At 41.4% G+C, this 20,290-nt stretch overlaps 1 non-coding gene across 1 annotated transcript; it reads left to right on the top strand.

Annotated features, from left to right (window-relative positions):
• The first annotated feature begins 3,562 nt into the window (after positions 1–3,562).
• On the top strand, positions 3,563–3,701 carry LOC120973016 (small nucleolar RNA Z247). Its single transcript, XR_005767143.1, has one exon. It is a non-coding gene; the product is annotated as a small nucleolar RNA Z247 (small nucleolar RNA).
• The last annotated feature ends 16,589 nt before the right edge of the window (positions 3,702–20,290 follow it).

Below are 20,290 nucleotides of genomic sequence, written 5' to 3'. Positions count from 1 at the left end.
TATGATTTATGAATTTTAACAATATTGTGGATTTAAAATAGTTCGTTGATCTGACAAAAAGTTCATGGATTATAAACACAAATGATAACGCCCACACGTGTGGCACGAAGCAATCTGGCCCAAACACCTCCATTACCATCCATTTTTCCACGTCAAAAGTGATGACATCATCAAGAATCTTTTTGGTTTTCAGACTTAAAAATGTTTTATCTCCTAAATAAAAAAATCTGATTAAAAATCCGTTTTCACCATTATATCCGTCTCGGCGAGATCTTCAGAACTAGATCACATGTTGATATGTTGGATGACTTTTTTGGCCAAAAGTTGCCATGATGTTTACACTAAACATTCCAAAGTGTTTACACTAAAGTTGCCATTATATGTTTCATCTTTTTTTCTCTCTAGATTTTAAATCTGCCATTGTATTTCAACTACTTTCATGGCAAATTTTGTTAATTGAGCATAGCAATTTATAGTAATTAACCACGGCAAATTTACTACATGGATCATGGCAATTTTTAGTAATTCATCATGGCAAATCTAGTTTATAGATCATGGCAAATTTATTTTACAGATCATGACAGTTTTAGTATTTTGACCATGGCAATTTTAGTTTTTTTTACCATAAAACTTATTTTTTGTATGGACCATGGCAAATTTTAGTGCATGTATCATGGCAAACTTAAGCAATTCACCATGGCAAATTTAAGCAATTCACCATGGCAATTTTATTTTATGGCTGATGGCAAATTTAAGTCATTGATCATGCATTTTTAAAATAATTGACGATGAAATTATTTTTAATTATGAACCATGTTAAAATTATTTCTTGGATCATGGCAAATTTTAGTAATTCATCATGGCAAGTTTAGTTTCTTAATTTTCTTTTTCATAATATGTCAAAATTTACTTCAACGTAGAAAAAACGTAGTTGAGGCATATCGTGGCAATTTCAATGAAAAAGCATGGCAACTTATTTGCAATAGAGATGACAACTTTTAACAAAAAAAAGTCATCGAAACATATTGATATGAGATCTAGTTTTGAAGATCTCGCCGCGATGAATTTGATGGTGAATACGGATTTTCAATCGGATTTTTCACTTAAGAGATAAAATAGTTTAAAAACTAAAAATCCAAAAAGATTTCCACATGCATGCATGCGGTGGCATGGCAATCTGTTTGGCTATAGAGATGTGTGGTGCGCCTCCATCCCTGCCACACATGTGGCATATATCATCGTTCTTTATAAAATGAGCAATTTGAAGAAGGTTCATGAATTAAAAAAACATCACGAATTTGAAAAAAGTTTGCAAATATGAAAAAAGTTCACCAATTTTTAAAAAGTGCTTCAATTTGAAAAAAAATCACAAAATTTAAAATAAGTACATGTATTTCACAAAAGTTTAAAATTTTCAAAATTCATGACATTTGACAAAGAACATGAAATTTTGAATTTTCATGGACTTTTAAAAAATCATGGATTTTAAAAAAATTCAATGATCTTTTTTTAAAATGTTCACGGATTTGAAAAAGTTCACATGTTTTAAAAAATGTAAAAATTGGGACAACTTCAAGGATTGGGAAAACGTTCATGTGTTTGAAAAAAGTTTATGAATTTTAAAATCACGAAGTTAAGAAATTATACATGGATTTGAAACGAAGTTCTCAAATTTAAGGAAAGTCCATAATTTTAGGAGAAAATATGAAATTAAAAACAGAAAAGAAAATGAAACAAAGAAGGAGAAAGAGAAAACAAGCAGTAGAAAAATTGCCAGACAAAACTAAAAAAAGAATACAAGGCATTGCCTTTTTGTTAGCATCACTCTGATGGCACTAGATGGGCCATGGCCCATAAACATTCGTAGGACGCGTGGCAGGGACGAATCTAGGGGGGTGTCGTGTGTGCCATGGCGCCTCCTCCAGAATTGTAAAATAATTTTTCATATCTACCTAACACTAAATATTCATCAAGTTTTTGTTATTTTAAGACTATTTATTGAGATTGTGATGATGTTTACTATAAACTTTGAACTATGGCACCCCAAGCCTGCGATTCTAGGTCCGCCACTAACGCGTGGGTACATAGGTTGTTCACACGAGTCTTTTAGTACATGAACACCCCAAAAGTTGTAGTGGGCACAGCCGCACAAGCTGTCCCAGTTGGTTACTGCCACTAGATCGATACAAAGAGGTAATAAGTTTGAATCTCACTAGCCGCATCTATTTTTGAATATTAAAAATATTAATGGGTCGAGCCAAGGACGCGTGGGTAAGTTTATTCACACAGTTGAGCTCCCCGAACTACGGCGTATACGGTGGGCAACCCACCCCACCATACATACGAAAGTGCATACGACGAGTGAACCCATTATGCGTTTAGTGGGGGGTAGATCGGCTAGGTCTAGCGGACCGAGACATAAGCGATTCTCGGTCAACAAGCAAAGTGCCATACATTTTTCTCGAAAAAAGAAGAAGCAAAATGCCATACTCATAGCGAGAACATGTTGATAGTAATCTGATAAGGAAATTCAAAGTTTAACTATCATTATCAGCACGGGCAATCAATCACGACCAAAGGCGGCGACCATGGGCTCCAAGTCCTTCTGACAACAGCACCTGTCTTCGCTCAAGCAGTGGGGATTTTTTGTGAAACCAGTTTGAGCACATAGAGGCACGCACTTGTCGCGCGTGCATGGTACATCATAAACCGTAAAACAGTAATCTACAATGGAAAAAATATCAGCACGACTACGTTTCCATAATATAAGATCATTTTGCAAGACGGAGGGAGTACTTAATTAATGTTAAAGAGTAGGCTTCTATGTAACGTGACACTTGTCACGATGGGTGTATTGCGTGGGTGTATTGCATGCGTATTGTGTGTATACTGGCAGGTTGTTAGACTAGTAGATCTTATCTCTTGTATAGCTTGGAGTAGAGGTCAAGACTAGAAACAACCTGTCGATCCTGTAATCTTTCCTCTATATTAACACGCACGCTTCCCTGCCAAGGTGCATACGCTTAAACCTTTTCTTCTTTCATGGTAATCAGAGCCTACCTCGAATTTATCCATGGCAAGCTCTTCGGCGAACTCCTTCCCCTCATCTCCGTTTGCACACATCGCAACAGAGAAGCTTACGAGAGGGAACGAAGCGCTATGGCGCGCCACCATCCTCTCAGCCATCCGGGGAGCGCAGATGGCATCCTTCCTCGACGTCGAGCAGGTGGTGCCCCCGACAACCATTGAAGTCACCAGCGACGACGGCAAGACCAAGTCCAAGGCCCCCAATCCAGAGTTCGGCGCGTGGTATGCGCGTGATCAGCAGGTGTTCTCTTACCTGTTGACCACGCTGCCCCGCGAGATGGCCATCCAGGTGGCGACGTGCCACACCGCAGCAGAGCTGTGGAACACGGTGCATGGGATGCTGGCATCGCATACCCGTGCGCAGATCGTCAACGTCAGAATCGCGTTGGCAAACCTCCACAAGGGCAGCATGACTGTCACTGAATACGTTGGTAAGGTCCAAACCCTTTGTGATGAATTTGCTATTTCAGGGAAGAGGGTGGACGAGGAGGATGTTGTCTCTCACATCCTCGCTGGACTCGACGAGGAGTTCAACCCCGTGGTATGTGCCATGTGCTCTAGGGTTGAGCCTGTCGGGGTCCCAGAGCTGTACTCGCAGCTCCTGAGCTTCGAGACTCGCATGAATCTGCGTGGCGGGTCCTCTCAGTCATCGGCGAACGTGGCGACACGCGGGCACTTCTACAACAAAAACGGCAACGATCGCGGCGGTGGTGACCGCGGTGACCGTGGCCACGACTTCAACAATAGGCAAGGTGGCGGTGGTGATCGTGGCCGTGGAACCTTCCCCAAGCCACCTAATCGTGGCAACCCTGGAGGCAACAACAGCAGCGGCGGCAACTACAACAACAACGCCGGCAAACCAACGTGCCAGCTCTGCGACAAGGTTGGTCACCCAGCGTGGAAGTGCTGGAAGCGTTACGACTCCTCCTATCAAGGGGCGGGAGGAACGCTCTGCAAACATGGCGGCTCCGCAGTATGGCGTCGACACCAACTGGTACCTGGACAGTGGTGCGATGAACCATATCACAGGAGACTAGAGAAGCTCACCATCCGGGATCGGTACACTGGAGATGATCAAATTCACGCAGCAAGTGGATCAGGTATGGCTATAGCACATATTGGTCAATCTCATATTTATACCCCCGAACGTGATCTTCTCCTCAAAAATGTCTTACATGTTCCTGTGGTTGACAAGAGTTTAATCTCTGCAAGCCAACTTGCTATTGACAACAATTCTTTCGTTGAAATTTATCCCTATTCTTTTCTTGTAAAGGATCAGGGAACGAGGAGGGTTCTGCTGTAAGGCAGGGTAGGAGAGGCTTATACCCTGTCAAACACATGGGACAAGGCACCAAGAAGCACATGCTCAGTACCACACCCTCCTCGGATAGGTGGCACCGGCGCCTAGGGCATCCTTCATGAACCATAGTTAGCAAAATAATTAGCAAGAATAAGCTCCCATGTGTTAAGTTGTTCAATTCTGAAGTTATTTGTGATTCTTGTCAACTAGGCAAAAGCCATCAGTTGCCTTATCCGAACTCAATAAGTGAATCAAAGTTCCCTTTGGAACTTTTTTTTTTATGTGTGGGGTCCAGCTGTTGAATCAGTAGGCAGAAAGAAATACTATGTGAGCTTTATAGATGATTTCAGTAAGTTCACGTGGATCTACCTAATCAAACATAAGTCAGAAGTTTTCCAGAAATTTCGTTACTTCCAAAATCTTGTTGAACGTCAATTTGATCGCAAAATTCTTGTTCTCCAAACAGACTGGGGAGGAGAATATGTGAAGCTAAATTCTTTCTTCACAAAAGTTGGGATAGCTCATCACGTTTCTTGCCCTCATGCACACCAGCAAAACGGGCCAGCAGAACGTAAACATCGACATATTGTCGAGCTTGGTCTCTCCCTCCTATCTCAAGCAGGCATGCCTCTTAAATTCTGGGATGAGGCTTTCATTGCTGCTACATACCTCATCAACAGATTACCAAGCAAACTGATCAACTTTGAAACCCCTCTTGAAAAACTATCACATGAGAAGCCTAATTATTCTTCTCTTCGCATCTTTGGATGTGCTTGCTGGCCGAATCTACGTCTGTATAATACCCACAAGCTCCAATTCCGCTCCAAACAATGCGTCTTCTTGGGCTACAGTAAGTTGCACAAAGGTTTTAAGTGCTTAGACATCTCTTCCGGCCGAGTTTATATTTCCAGGGATGTTGTGTTTGATGAAACAGTGTTCCCTTTTTCCACTTTGCATCCCAATGCCAGTGCACGCCTACGTGCTGAAATTCTTCTTCTTTCTCCGGAGCTTTTGAATCCACCTAATCATGGGGGGGGATAAATATGCTAATGATCATTTGGCTAATAGTCATAATCCTGATGCTAATGGAAACAGTGAAAAAACGCTGTTCAAATCTGTGATTTTATGCAGAATTCATCTTGTAGTACAGGCGCTGGACACAAGGTGGATTCGGCTGACACAATCCAGGGCACGGATCCCGAGAGATCTGGCGCAGGTGGCGCAGGAGCAGACGCGGCGGATCCCGGTGTGGATTCCCCTGCGCGCAACGGGACAAACCAGTCCCCGCCTGACACGTCATCAGGCGCTGCAGCGCGGTCGGGCGGGACGGCCCCGCGCCTGTCGCCATCCGCCAGTTGGCACGAGCCGACTGGGTGTGTGTTGCCCGCCCCACGGGCGCATGATGGCCCTGACAACCCCGTGTGGGCCTCTGGTCGCGCGGTCGTCGAGGACGATTCGCCCACGCCAGTACGAGGAGGCGGCCCGCCCTCTAGATCTTTTGCGACTGCTGGATCGCCTGTGCATGTTGGAGCCGGATCCACTGTGGCCGCTGGTGTGTCCAGCACAAGTGCAACTACACGTGTGATACGCTCGCAACGAGGTATTGTCAAACCGTTGGTACCCAAAGATGGCACGGTCAGGTACAATAAGAACTTTAAATTTGCAAACTTTGCTGCCACCGGTGAACCAGAAAATGTGATAGAAGCCTCGAATGATAAGAGTTGGAAAAATGCTATGAATATTGAGTATGATGCACTAGTAAAAAAATCAGACGTGGCATCTAGTTCCACCTAAGCCAGGGAGGAATATTATTGATTGTAAGTGGGTGTATAAAATCAAGAAGAAAGATGATGGTACAGTAGACAGATACAAAGCTAGGTTAGTAGCTAAAAGTTTTAAACAACGTTATGGTATTGACTACGAGGACACCTTCAGTACAGTAGTGAAGGATGCTACTACCAGGCTTGTTCTGTCTATTGCTGTTTCCAGGGGATGGAGTCTTCGCCAACTGGATGTACAGAATGCGTTTTTGCATGGCGTTCTCGAGGAAGAGCTCTACATGCGACAACCACCAGGTTTTGAGCACAGTTCTAAGCCACACCATGTATGCAGGCTGGACAAGGCTTTGTATGGTTTGAAGCAGGCGCCAAGAGCGTGGTACTCTAAGCTGAGCTCAAAACTGCAACAACTTGGTTTTCGGCCATCAAAAGGAGACACGTCTTTGTTCTTCTTCAGAAAAGGAAAGGTGAAAACTTTTATGTTAATTTATGTTGATGACATAATTGTTGCTAGCTCTTCACAAGATGCCACTTCAGCCTTGTTAAGAAACTTAAAAAGTGAATTTGCACTTAAGGACTTGGGAGAGTTGCACTATTTTCTAGGCATTGAGGTTAAGAAGGTGCAAGATGGTATTTTGCTCACTCAAGAAAAATATGCTTCAGATATATTAAAGTGTGTTGGAATGAAGGATTGTAAACCTTCCAGTACGCCTATGTCCACCACTGAAAAGTTGTCTTTGCATGAAGGGAAATTGTTAAGTCCAGAAGAGGGAACTAGGTACCGAAGCATAGTTGGAGCACTTCAGTATCTAACACTGACAAGGCCAGATATTTCATTCTCTGTTAATAAGGTTTGTCAGTTTTTGCATGCACCCACTTCTTTGCACTGGACAACTGTAAAAAGGATTTTAAGATACATACAAGGAAGCATTGGAACCGGCTTAAAATTATGTAAGTCTTCATCAACTGCTGTAAGTGCCTTCTCTGATGCAGACTGGGCTGGATGTCCTGATGACAGAAAATCCACGGGAGATTTTGTTGTTTTCCTTGGTTCTAACCTCATATCATGGCATGCAAAGAAACCGACAACTGTCTCACGCTCCAGTACTGAAGCAGAATACAAGTCTTTGGCAAATGCAACGGCTGAGGTAATGTGGATTGAAACATTACTTGATGAGTTGGGTATTCACAGATCACATGTATCATGTTTGTGGTGTGATAATCTTGGTACAACATATCTGTCAGCGAATCATGTGTTTCATGCAAGGACAAAACATATAGAGATTGATTTTCACTTTGTTCGTGAAAGAGTTGCACAAAAATTGTTGGAGATAAAGTTTATTCCAACCGGAGATCAAGTTGTTGATGGTTTCACTAAACCACTTCAAGTTCGACAATTACGAGCCTTCAAACAATCTAAACCTTGACATGTTGAGATTGAGGGAGGATGTTAAAGAGTAGGCTTGTATGTAACGTGACACTTGTCATGATGGGTGTATTGCATGGGTGTATTGCGTGCGTATTGTGTGTATACCGGCAGGTTGTTAGACTAGTAGATCTTATCTCTTGTATAGCTTGGAGTAGAGGTCAAGACTAGAAACAACCTGCCAATCCTGTAATCTTTCCTCTATATTAACATGCACGCGTCCCTGCCAAGGTGCATACGCTTAAACCCTTTCTTCTTTCACTTAATTGTCTATCCACCTCTTTCAGCGTCACAGGAAAGCATCATGGCGGCCATCACCACCATCACGGCTGCCAGGCATGCAATGCTTGTGTTTCTCTTGCTAAATGCCATGACAAGATGTAAAACTATCGATCACTGCTATTCTTTGGATGTTTGATCTTCTTGATAATGTGTTCAAGGGCATCCCCTTCTGTTGGAGTTTATATAGAGGGGAGAAGCACTCACGCGGATTGGAATCCAGCCTGCCTGTGTTTATGGTGGTACTTAATTACCCCGTAATTTTAGGTGGGAGTTAATGCATTAATATTTTTCCAATCTTCAAAACATAAAAAACGATATTCGGTTAATACAATATTAATGGATAATTAACACCTCTTTTGGGTAATCGCAGCGTACCGGTTACCATATGTCTCTCCATCCATACACCGCTCAGTTTATGGTGGTACATCCCATATATGTCCGAACGGGACGAGTTCAGGAAACTTTTGGGCCTCCAAAGCAGTCGGTCATATTTGGCAAGACCGGTGTGAACATCCGAAATCCCCCACTCCGGCCTCAAATCAGGAGGTGGTCTAGGGAGGTCCGGACGTCAACCGCGTCTGCGTCCGACATCCCGATGCCACCCGAAAACCCCTTCCGGCTTCCGTTTTTTCTTTTCACAATTTGCCAAACACTTCCCGTGTCTGACCCCACCCTGTCCACCGTAAATGCCGCCATCCCCACCCGTTCAGCCCTCTACCGCCGTCACGATGGATCCACCGGACACTACCAACTTGTTCGTCATCCCACCCAACCCACCACCAAATATGAAGACTATCAAAAGACAAGGCCGATGCATGAGGGCTTAGGGAGAAGGCTAAGGCGGCGAGGGTGGCTGGTGTGGTCACCTGAGCCGTAGCTCTTGCTCCACAGTGGACCGCCATGCCGGTGTCTCCAAGTTAGTAAAGATGGTGAAGGCAGCAAGGCAAGAGATGGCCGTTATCCGCTGGCCAGATGACAGTATTCCCACGAGCATCTTTGCCCTCTCAGACAAGCTGAAGCAGGGCCCGATTCATGACAACCGGTGTAGACAATCCGATGTATGTGAGGGAGCACGGATGGTGCTGGCACTGTTGAAGGCGCATCATCAGAAAGTCAACCTCATGGCCATCATCGCGGCGATGCCGGTTGGTCCAGATGGTTCCTCAATCCATCCACAGACTGTCTCCATCGACGTCCTTGCTTACACCTTCAAGGTCGACAAGTATTTCTCAATAACCGGAATAATAGAGTGGATTAAATGTAGCATGTAATGTCCTTGGGATGCCGAGTAGGAAACTTTCTAAATTTTTCGGAAGTTTAAATGTGTCGGTTCAAAATTTTCCCCATTTGGGAGACCGTCTATGACCATTTGATACTTCGACCAGGGCATTTCACTTATCCCTCTCAGGCGAACTCTCAGGTGAAGGATATTTGGCTGTCAAATCAAAAAAATGAAATGGAAGACTAATCTTGTTTACACTATTTTTTATCAGGAGGCAGCTAACAATATTATGCAGGTTCCAATAATTCAATCTGAAGGGAAATATATTCTATGCTGGAAACTGCATCACTCAGAAAAATGCTCATCAAAATCTGCTTACAAAGCTAAATTACAGGACCTGCACAGATTAAGCAGATTGTAAAGCATAATGGTGCCTCGAGTACAATTATTTGCATGGAGGGCGATTCCAGGTTAAACGGGCAGGTATTATATTCTCCTCCCAAATCAAATATTTATGTGCAAACTCATAAAAACATACTCTTGGATTACATGGTGCAAAGTTTACACTGATGCTGCATGGACTAACAGCTTCAACAAATCCAACGTAGCTCCAAAGAAAACAGGAATAGGAATTCACATTCATAGCAGCAGCTGGACCTACACTTCAGCCAGAAGCCTTAGCCTTCCAGGTTGCAGCATAAAGATCATTTTCCTGGTGGACAACTTGACACTAACTCAGGCAGCAGCATCAAAGAACATTCTCCATTCTCCGGGCACTGGGATATTACAAGCCAGCCTGCTAGCACAATTCTTTCTCACAGTAGCTCGAGCTCGTCATCATCCCGCTCCCGCATCAGGTTGTCCATGATCATGTCGCTCGACCTCCCTGCCCCTCGTCCCTCGGGGTCCGCTCCAGCGGGATGGCCTCGTAGACCTCCTTCACCACCTCCGCCATGCACAGCCGGCGCCGGGCGTCCACGCCGATGCACCGTACCGCCGTCTCCGCCACCTTCCACACCGAGTGCACGCCCCAATACTCACCCGCGATCGCCGGGTCCACCACCGCCTCGATGTCCCCGCTCTCGTAGTAGAACTTGGCCTGTGTACATATCGTTTTAGTTTTTCCATGTCAGTAACACAAGCCACTGAAGAGTGAAAGAGAATGAATGTGACTAACTCAACAATGGACCAATGTCGTGGAAGTGGTCGCCGAAGGTCATGTCGACGGAGATGGGCTACCGCCCCGAGATGAGCTCCAGCAGGATGATCCCAAAGCTGTACACGTTGCTCTTCTCCGCCAGCTGCTGAGAGATGTAGTACCTGCTTTTTTTTTCCAAAGTGCACACATGCATATATATGTTACTACTCTGAATCTTCCCACTTCTGTATGTTGTAGTAGCAGTGAACTAATTGAACTGCAATTTGAAGGTGAGTGTGAGCACTTACTGTGGATCCAGTCAGCCCAGCGTGCCGCGGACACTGGTGGATGCTCCGTGGGACTCCTCCACAACTAGCTTCGACAGCCCAAAGTCGGAGACCTTGGCTCTCATCTCCTTGTCCAGCGGGATATATATATATATTAGAGTATATATATGCTTACATAGTTACATATCTAAGCAATGCCCCCCCCTTTAGAACCATTGAAGAATATGCTCTATTTTAGGCCTAACTAATGTTTAAACTAGAGATTAGCTCCTCCTTCCCTATTAATTTGCCTCCCTTCAGCAAATGGCCCTCTCTTGGATTATGCTCAAGCTCCGGCACTGTATCTAAGGACGTGAAATTTCTGCACACAGGCACACATGAGTTCGCTATCAGCACGGTTGAAGAGCGTGCTTGGATCTGTTCTGTTATGGCCTGGTTGCGATACGCAAGGTACACTAAAATTGTAAATGGCGAAATACGTACAGTTCTGATATGCGACTATACATTCATGAATAGAATGATGAGCTATGAAGTGTTGGGATGCAGGCTTCAGTGGACAAAGAAGGACAGTACGCATCATTAATTAATTGCAACATATGTTATAACTTTGTTCATGGCCAACGCACTGTGGATTCTTTTTGCAGCCGATGCTGACGGTGCTTATGACAGAGTCCCATTCAAAAGGAATTTTTCAAAACCCGGCCTCATTGGAGCTCGCCTCCAAAAGGGATTTTCGTGTTTAGATCACTATTTTTATATTAGATTAGACTCGTGAACTTTGACTGATCCAATGAAGCACAAGAAGCACTGTAATATTGGCCACTCCAATGAAGCAAGCATGTAGGTCGCCGGAAATTACTTTTGGATTCCAGGCTTCACTGATCCAATGAAGCACAAGAAGCACCATTTTTTCAAATATCTATTGCGCCAAAAAAATCCTAAAATATTTCTCCACGTGGTAGTACTTGTGATGTTGATCTGCAAAGTTTCGAGTTCAAATGTTATTTTTTGGAGAACAAAAAAGAGAAGTTTGCTGGCACAAAATTTGATGCAAAAATGAACAACCATGATAGAAGGTGTATTGGTATGGTAGTACAATCACAACTTTCCGGCACACAAAATCATCAGATGAAAATGGAATCAGCAAAGAATAGTAGTCGAACCGCTAGTAGCCCATGTAGCATTTTTTCTTTTTCTCTGGGTTTTCCAGCGTTTTCTTCTCGATTTTACTTTCTTTTTTTTTTTAGGTTTTTGTGTTCTTTTTCTGGTTTCCTTTGTTCCTATTTTTTAATTTCATGGAAATTTGTAGAAAACATGGAACATTATCTACGTTCTTATGAACATTTGTAATGGAATTTTTTTAAATTCATGATTTTTTTATGAAGTTCACAAGCATTTCAATAACATTGTGAACATTTTGTAAAGGCGCAAACATTTTCTTCAATACAAAAATGTTTTTTTAAATCTATTAGTTTTTGATTTTTCCCTAATATTGAAAAAAGGGGCAACTTGTTTTTTTAGAACCAGGCAATTCCTATTTTCATCGGCCGTTGTCCCTTTAGGCATGTGTTTTTTCGTGCAATGTAATGTCAGGCGGCAATACTAAATAGGCCAGGCCCACCGTGGGATTTAACTCTATCCTGTTGTATCATAGTAACGGGCCACCTGGTGGTGGTATTGTAATAAGTTGCGATCTCGCTTTTCTAGAGACTTACTAACAATAGGGTGCGCCGCGAATCCTATTCGGCTCCTGTAGCATCGATTACAGGCAAAGCTGCAAATCGGCGCACAACCCTAACCCTTCAATGGGTATTTAGTAGGTCGGCCCATATACATATGCTCCTTTGTGAGACGTTCCCCAACAGGTTTTGGGAAGTTCTCAGAAGCTTCCCAGTCAGTTTTGCCAGCTACTGGTCCGTTTTTTTTCTTCCAGGTTTTTTTTTAGATCGGTTTTGTTCGGGTTTATCTTTTTTGTTCCTTTTCTATTTCTTTTGCTTTTATGTTTCTTTTATCATTTTGTTCCTTTTTCCTTTATAAAAGTATGTGAACTTTCCAAATATCAAAGTTTATTCAAATCATAAATTTTTTTAAAATTCATGAAGTTTTTTTTAAACTACGAACTATTTTTCAATTAGGCAAACTTTTTTCCAAAATCGATGAAATTTTTTCAAATTCATCAATTTCTATTATTCGAATTGCTGCTTTTTTTCCAAATTGATGAATTATTTACAAATTCGTATTTTTTTTGAAAATCCACAAACTTTTTTCAAATTCATGAACATTAGTTATAATCAATGAACTTTTTATAATTCATAAACTTTTTTATTATCACAACGATGAAATTTTATGAGATTCGTGATTTCTTTCTCAAATTCAGTGAATTTTTTTCGAATTTTTTTATCATATTTCCGAAATTGATGATTTTTTTAAGATGTGATTTTTAAATTCATAATAGACGAATTTTTTTTCAAATCCACAAATTATTTTTCGGATTTTGGATTGTTTATTCAAATCGGTGGACTTTTTCAAACTCATGAACTTTCTTCAATTCTTTGCTTTTTTTTCAAATTCGTGAACTTTGTTTCGACATGCCAGATGGTCAATTGGTCAACCGGCCAATTGAGCGAAGACTTCTTGATAAGAGGTTCCGCTCGATCAATCAGCTTTTTTAGATAGTTATATCAATCAGTTGAATTCGTTTGAGCATCATGTTCCTGATTGAAGACATTTTGGGCCTGCCCGCTAGGCGTCTCCTTCGTGGACCAGCACAAAACCGGCACCGAGAGTGCCATTTAGGAGCTCCCCACGCCTATGTCTCGCATCTAGCCAGATAGAGCGTCGACTAGAGAGATAGAGCGGATAAAATGGGCCGGCCCACCATGCGCGAGGCCACTGCCTAGTTTTATTTTCTGCTTTTTGTCACTTTTTTTGTTTTTGCTTTGTTATTTCCGTTTATACTTCCAAATATTATATATATCACAAAAAACACATACATAAAACAATTTGTACTAAACTGTTTCTCATATATACAAAAGATGTATAAAAAATATACAATGTGTATGAAAAAATTTGATCATGTTTTAAAATCTTTTTAATCAACCATTTTAAAAATCTTAATCAAGTATTTAAAAAGTGTTAATCAAGCATTTGAAAAATGCTAAATTTCTATAAAAAATATATTTGTGATGTATACGACATATATTTTCAAAACAAGTAGAAGGTGTATGAAAAATGTTTGATCATGTATTGAAAAATGTTAAACATGCATAGAAAAATGTTCCTGGTGTATATGAAAAATTAACAACATACATTAAATAAAAGTATACATCAAAAAAATTAGAAAAAAATGTAATTATGTATTTCCCATATTTTTAAAAATTATACAAAAATGTTGTTGATGTATACAAGAAATGTATATTGTGTGTGTGATAAAATGTTTGTTGCCATTAAAAACTATTCGCCGTGTATTGAAAAATATCGACCACACATTCAAATATGTTTATCTAGTATTTTAAAATAGTTCGATGCTTATTTTTTTATGATATATAAAAAAAATACAATGTGTATTGAAAAAAGTGGATATAAAAATATAAGTTTTAGAAAAATGTTAGTCATATTCTTAAAAAATATTAAACATGCAAAAATTTATTTTTGATGTATATGAAAAATATTGAATATGTACTTAAAAAGATGACATGCGGTGAAAAAAAGATGCCAACGAAAACTGGCAAGAAATAAAGAAAAATGTAGAAGCCAATAAAAATAAAAAAATAAAAACAAAGAAAACCAAAAAAAGAAATGAGAACTGAAGAAAACCAATGTAAAAGAATGAAAATAGGTAAAACGATGAAGGAAAACGATGAAAACAAATAAAGAAACAAAGAAAAATGAAGGAAAATAGAGAAAGAAAGAAAAACAAGAAAAAAGTGAAATCTAGAAAGAAAGAAAGAAAAACAAAGGAAACAAAAGAAGAAAAACGTAAAACCAACGAAAACCATGAAAGAAAGAAGAAACCCATGAAAAAATAATAGAAAAATAGGAAAGCTAAGAATACCGGTGAAGAAAAAGAAAAAAACAGAAGAAAATAAATAAAAGAAAACAAATGAGAAAAAAAATGAAAGAAGCGAACACAAGCAACCCCCGAGTGAGCGAGCTCGAGCGGAAATATGGTACGGTGGGCCCACCCCGTACTATGCACCCAGGAAAAAGCTTTAGGTGTGACGAAAGCTACTCTCGCATTAAGCGAGATATAGCTCTGGCGCTAACGATACCCTTCCTTGAAAATAAAAACTAACGATATCACTCCGGGGACCTCCATGGGTCACTTTTGATGGTCTGGGAGAGCGCCAAGTGATGCGTCCAGTCGCCACTACATGTCGCATGCTTGGTGCTTCCTATGGATTTCGTTATTTTCATGTACGTGTCTTCAGGTTAGATTGTTTTTTTTTTGGTTCATTATTCAACTTTTCGTTTTTCCCCAGGATTTGGAGAATTTTTTGCGAAACACAGCCGTGCTTCTCGAAAAATGAAAAAGAATTGTGCTTCCACGAGAAGCACATATGAGCACTGTGCTTCTCGAAAAGAGCAAAAAATATGTGCTTCCAAGAGAAGCACAGATTTACTTCTCGTGTAAGCACATATTTGCTTCCGCGAGAAGCACAACTATGCTTCATGAAAACGGATAAAATGTGGAAAACCACAACCGTGCTTCTGGGCTTCGGTTTTCTCTTCCTTTTTTGCTTCTGGGCTCCGGAAGCATATCTCATAATTGAAGCCATGAACAAGTGCTTCAGTTCTGCTGGTGGCAATCTATTGCTTGAGGTGATATGGTGTGCAAGATTGTCCCCATGGATTGCCCCCCTGGACCTACTGATCCCGTGACTTAGGTTAGCTTATTTCCATTTCCTCGTGACATGATTATGCGGAAAATTGCTACGAGGGTACTATCAGTAGTAGTATTTTGTTTTGTCTGTTCTCCACTGGTCATTTTCTATGCAGTTTGTTTTCTTTTATATTTGTGCTTGGTTACAAATTTTTGAGTACTTGTTATAGATCTTGAACAATGTGAACATGATGGATAACGAGTAGAGTAGTATTCGTGCATTGTTTTTTAATTGGGTTAGCACGTGGTGCAAGAAGTGGGGCTATTACTTCCTACCAGGTCATACAACATCCCACTTCATGCATGCGAATCTTTGAATCATCTACCACTTAATGTATGTGAATCTTTGTATGAGAAGCACCCGGTGTACCAATGCATTTGAAAATTTGAATGATGTGTCTGCTAATGTCCAGATCACATTTTGCTCTCCTGGGAGGTGAGCCAAATCCAACTCCGGTCAGAAGTTGCTCTTTTTTGTGTGGAACTAGGACGGTATACATTGCATTATCCTATGTAATCGTGCATTCAGTTCTTGGTCAGTATCAATATGTTCTTTCCATTCGATGAACTCATTGTCTCATAAATAAAGGTATGGAATATATATCTTAAAGTTTCCTCATAATATTCAGATAATATAGCCATTGAGCAAAAGTAAGCTTACCACTACAAAAGGAATAAATATAAATCCAATATTATTGTTTCTTGTGAAGTGGGTTCACTTTATTCCCTTCCTGTTGGAGCTACTGCTTGAGATCTAGGGCCTAAACAATTTGTGACCATAAACTGCTCGGAGTTGTACTATTTGATCTTCATGTGCAATCCTTCATTTGTTCTATTGCATCTCTGAGACATATTAGCATACATTTCCAATCAACAATTGGAATTCTTTCTGCATTCGCCCGGTAAACAATTAGATTCACTATCGGCCTTGAAGTTCACTGCAAGTTTGCTGCACATTTTTCATTTGAGAGGATTTTTTTTATTTTTTGTTTATGCTTGCTGAATATGAATTATTCATTTGAGAACACAGGCAAAACATGACAAGCAAGGGGAAGAACTAACCTACAGGGAACACAGGCAAATCAGTTGTTATTTCTAATGAACATGCGTTTGATATTTATCTGCTTGCCCAAGTCGTTGGGACTGGCACCCTCGCGCCAAGGCGCGTTGCCGATCTAGTATTGCACTACTAGGGAAAACCTTATACACAGGAGCTTACTAGTAGCGCTTTCTAAAAGGCAACGCTGCTACTAATATTAGTAGCGCTTGGCCGCAGAAAGCGCTGCTACTATGCACTTACCAGTAGCGTTGTAGTTATAAAACACGCTACTACTGTAATTGCTAGCAGGCCAGGCATACTAGTAGCGCTCGTGCGCAAAAAAGCGCTACTGCTATTGTACGTAGCAATAGCGATTTCCTCTGACCAGCGCTACTGCTAAATTTAGCCCCCTCCTATGACCAAAGTTTAGTCCCACCATGCTCCGTGAACAGAATTTTTACCACCTTAAATATGGTGCTTCCCAAACTATCACAACCAGTTGGTCTTCATTGAACTTTATGTGTAGGATTTGTGGCAATATGAATCTTCGCCTGTACCTATACAGGCGAAGATTCATACTGACAATTTAGATTCTACACAAAAAGATCGATGATGACCAGTGCATTTTTTAATTTGATGCCTTTTTTACATGCTAACGATCATAGCCTTAGTAGTAGCGCTGGTTAAGAAAAAACGCTACTGCTAATGATCGTAGCAATAGCGCTGTTTACGGACAAGCGCTACTACTACGGGTATCTTATCCACGCCGCGCGCGTCCCTCACTCTCCCTCACACACTCTCATCTCCACTCGCCGCACGTCGTCGCCCGCCGTCGCCGCCGTCGCCCCCAAGGTGCTGCCTCCCTCCCCTCCCTCCCTCCCTCCTCCTCTCGTCGCCCTCATCTCTCCCTCCTCCCGCAGCCATCCTCTCTCCTCCCTCTCCGCCGGCGGCCCCCTCCCATCCTCCTCCTCCCTCTCCGGCGGCCCCCTCCTCCTCCTCCTCCCTCCTCCTTTCTCCTCCTTCCCCTCCTCCTTCCCTCCTCCTCCTGGCCTCCTCCCACCTCCTCCTCCCCCTTTCTGTTTTAGTTTTTGTTTTTAGTAAATGTAGGTTTTTGTTTTTAGTAAATGTAGGTTTTTGTTTTTAGTAAATGTAGGTTTTTAGTATATTTTATTTTTAGAAAATTTGAATAAGTAATTTGAATAGAATAAGTAAATGTAGGTTTTTTTGAATAGAATAGGAAATTTTTAGAAATTTTGAATAAGTAATTTGAATAGAATAAATTATGAAATTGAAAAATAAGTAAATGTAGGTCTTTTGAATAGAATAGGAAATTTTTAGAAAATTTGAAAAGAATAGGAAATTATAAGTAAATTTGAATAGAATAATTCAATGTAGCTTATGGAGTTTCACTAAGTCCTAAGATGACGATAATAATGTTTTTGTTTATATTTTGTTTTTGCAGAGATCAAGGAGCCCCTACATCATCCCCGCCGCCGTCCCCGTCACCGACCCCCTCCGACCTCGATCGAGGTGAGACCAGCCACCCCATGTTGTTAATTTAATTTAGGTATTTTAGGTGTTTAATCTTAGAATAACATAGTATGAACCCTAGTTATGATCGAAGCATGTTTAAAATGTAGGTTTTTAATTAGGTGTAGTTAATAGAATTTAGGTGTTTTAGGTGTCACATTTGTTGTTATTTTTTTAGTTAAAACAATTATTCCCGCATCGAAGTCGACGATACCTATCTGCATCCTCGTCGTCGACTCGGCGGAGGAGGCCAGCTTGATCAGAGGGGCCATGTCCGGGACTGGGCTCCGCCGGGCTGGTACTGGGAGGTGCTACCTTCCGGGGGGCGCAGCTTGGTGAGAAGCCAGCCCGTCGTTGACCCGAACCTTATTTGGTGGTGGTCGCGTGGGCCAGTGACGGTGCCGAGGCTTTCGGACACCGCGGAGGTGGTACCTTACCGTGTCAGCGAGGAGGACGAGCACGTCCGTCTCTACATGCGTTGGAGGGCAGATTCAACAATAACTGGCAGGTTCTTCACGGATCTCACTGGAGCTATGATCCTGTGATGGTTCCTTCTCTTTGGGTGTCCACCGCCTGCGCCGATACCCGTCGGGCGCTACGGTTCTAGCTGTATTAGCGATGCTATATATATGATACTATTCGAGGTGTATTAGTGATAATATTTGACGATGTACGGACGCAAGAGATGATATAATTTTACTTATTGAATGCATGCTAATTTGAATAATAATTTATTTTACGATTTGGTTTTGCTTATTGAATGCTCATATGATGTAGATATAAACATGTATATCTTGTGTTGCTCAAATAGGATATGTGCTTGCCCAAGTGGCCGGCCATGTTTGCAGGTTACACCTCCTATAGTGGCCTATTTTTTGTCGGAGTGTTGATTAATTTCTGTTCCGGCAAATTTCAGGCGCTCGATATGTCTTTTTTTAGCAAAGGTCATGCCGGATTTTTCCATGAATTCTGGCATGACTTGTGCTAGCATATGTAGGAAATATCGAGTGGCATGGATTTTCTAGAAAAATAATTAAACGATATCTCGGGTTGACTTTAAGTCTGTCGAGGCTCCATCACCAAAGGTCGAAAAATCAGTGAGGGAGTGTATCCACCATATATGAGAGAGGACGAAGAAGCCCGACTGTTGTCGTGGGGGTCGTTTCTCCTTCTTCTCCGGGTGCTAGACCTTTGTTATGCACTAGGGGAAGGAGGAGTAACGACCATCACCAACAGTCGCAAATGTCAGAGAGGAATCAGTGTGTGAGAGTCTCCACCACATATGAGAGGACGAAAAATCCCAACTGTTGTCGTGGGGGTCGCTTCTCCTTCGTTCCCGTGTGCTAGACATTTTGGGGTAATGCACTCGGGAACGAAAGGAGGAGCTACCATTACCAACGGTCGAATGTATACACCACGCGAGCTGAGAGTTTTCAAGAAAAAGACTCGACAGACCGATAGTCAACCCATGATGAATAATAATGATCTAATTTCATTTTTGTAGTACATATATTAAATTGTACAAGTTTAATCTTTGAATTATGAACGTAGGAAATGTCGTCATCGGATGATGAAAGTCTCCCGGTGGAGTGCAGCTGGTGCAACGACGACCGAGGTCTGTGCAACAGGCCTCACCTGGACGAAGATCGGCGCTTCAGCATTAAGCTCCAGGAGACCTTCAATGTTGAAACGGTACGCAACGACGACAAGTGTTTTTTTCGTAATTAAGCATGACTTCAACTATTTCAACATGTAATTTTCATCTTTTACAATTCGAGTAGCTTATCCCATGCCATGCAAGACGCTATGTCTTGGAGAGGATGGATTTTGAAGACCATGAAAATTTCGAAACAAAGAAAATTCACCTAAGGACTCATCATGGTATGGATTTTGAAGTATATATGTATAATTCTGAGAGCGTAACCCATTTTGGTTGCAAAAATTGGGAAGCACTTTGCAAGTATGGTATTTATGAGGGTATGATTGTCACCATGGATCTTGGTGATCCTGACATCGACCAAGACAATATGGACATTTGGGTTCTTGTTGATACGCTTTCAGTTCTACCGCTATGTGAGTTTCTCAAACATAGTTATTAACTAATTTATATTGTTCATTTCAAAATAGTTGACAGCTTATTTTCATTGACAGCTTATTTTCATTGTTCAAACAATGTGCGGAACATGGTAGACAGAACGTACTACACCGATGGCTCCGAGTTAACTTATCAGCAGAAAAATCATCTAGTCGCATTTTGTACTGATCTTGAGAATTACAATATCTATTATAAAACTCCTCAACATTATGGTCAATACGTGC

The sequence above is a fragment of the Aegilops tauschii genome, chromosome 1 (assembly GCF_002575655.3).
Source record: "Aegilops tauschii subsp. strangulata cultivar AL8/78 chromosome 1, Aet v6.0, whole genome shotgun sequence".
NCBI classification, from domain to species: domain Eukaryota; kingdom Viridiplantae; phylum Streptophyta; class Magnoliopsida; order Poales; family Poaceae; genus Aegilops; species Aegilops tauschii.
The sequence above is the reverse complement of the archived record's forward strand: the minus strand, read 5'-3'. Positions and strand labels throughout refer to the sequence as shown.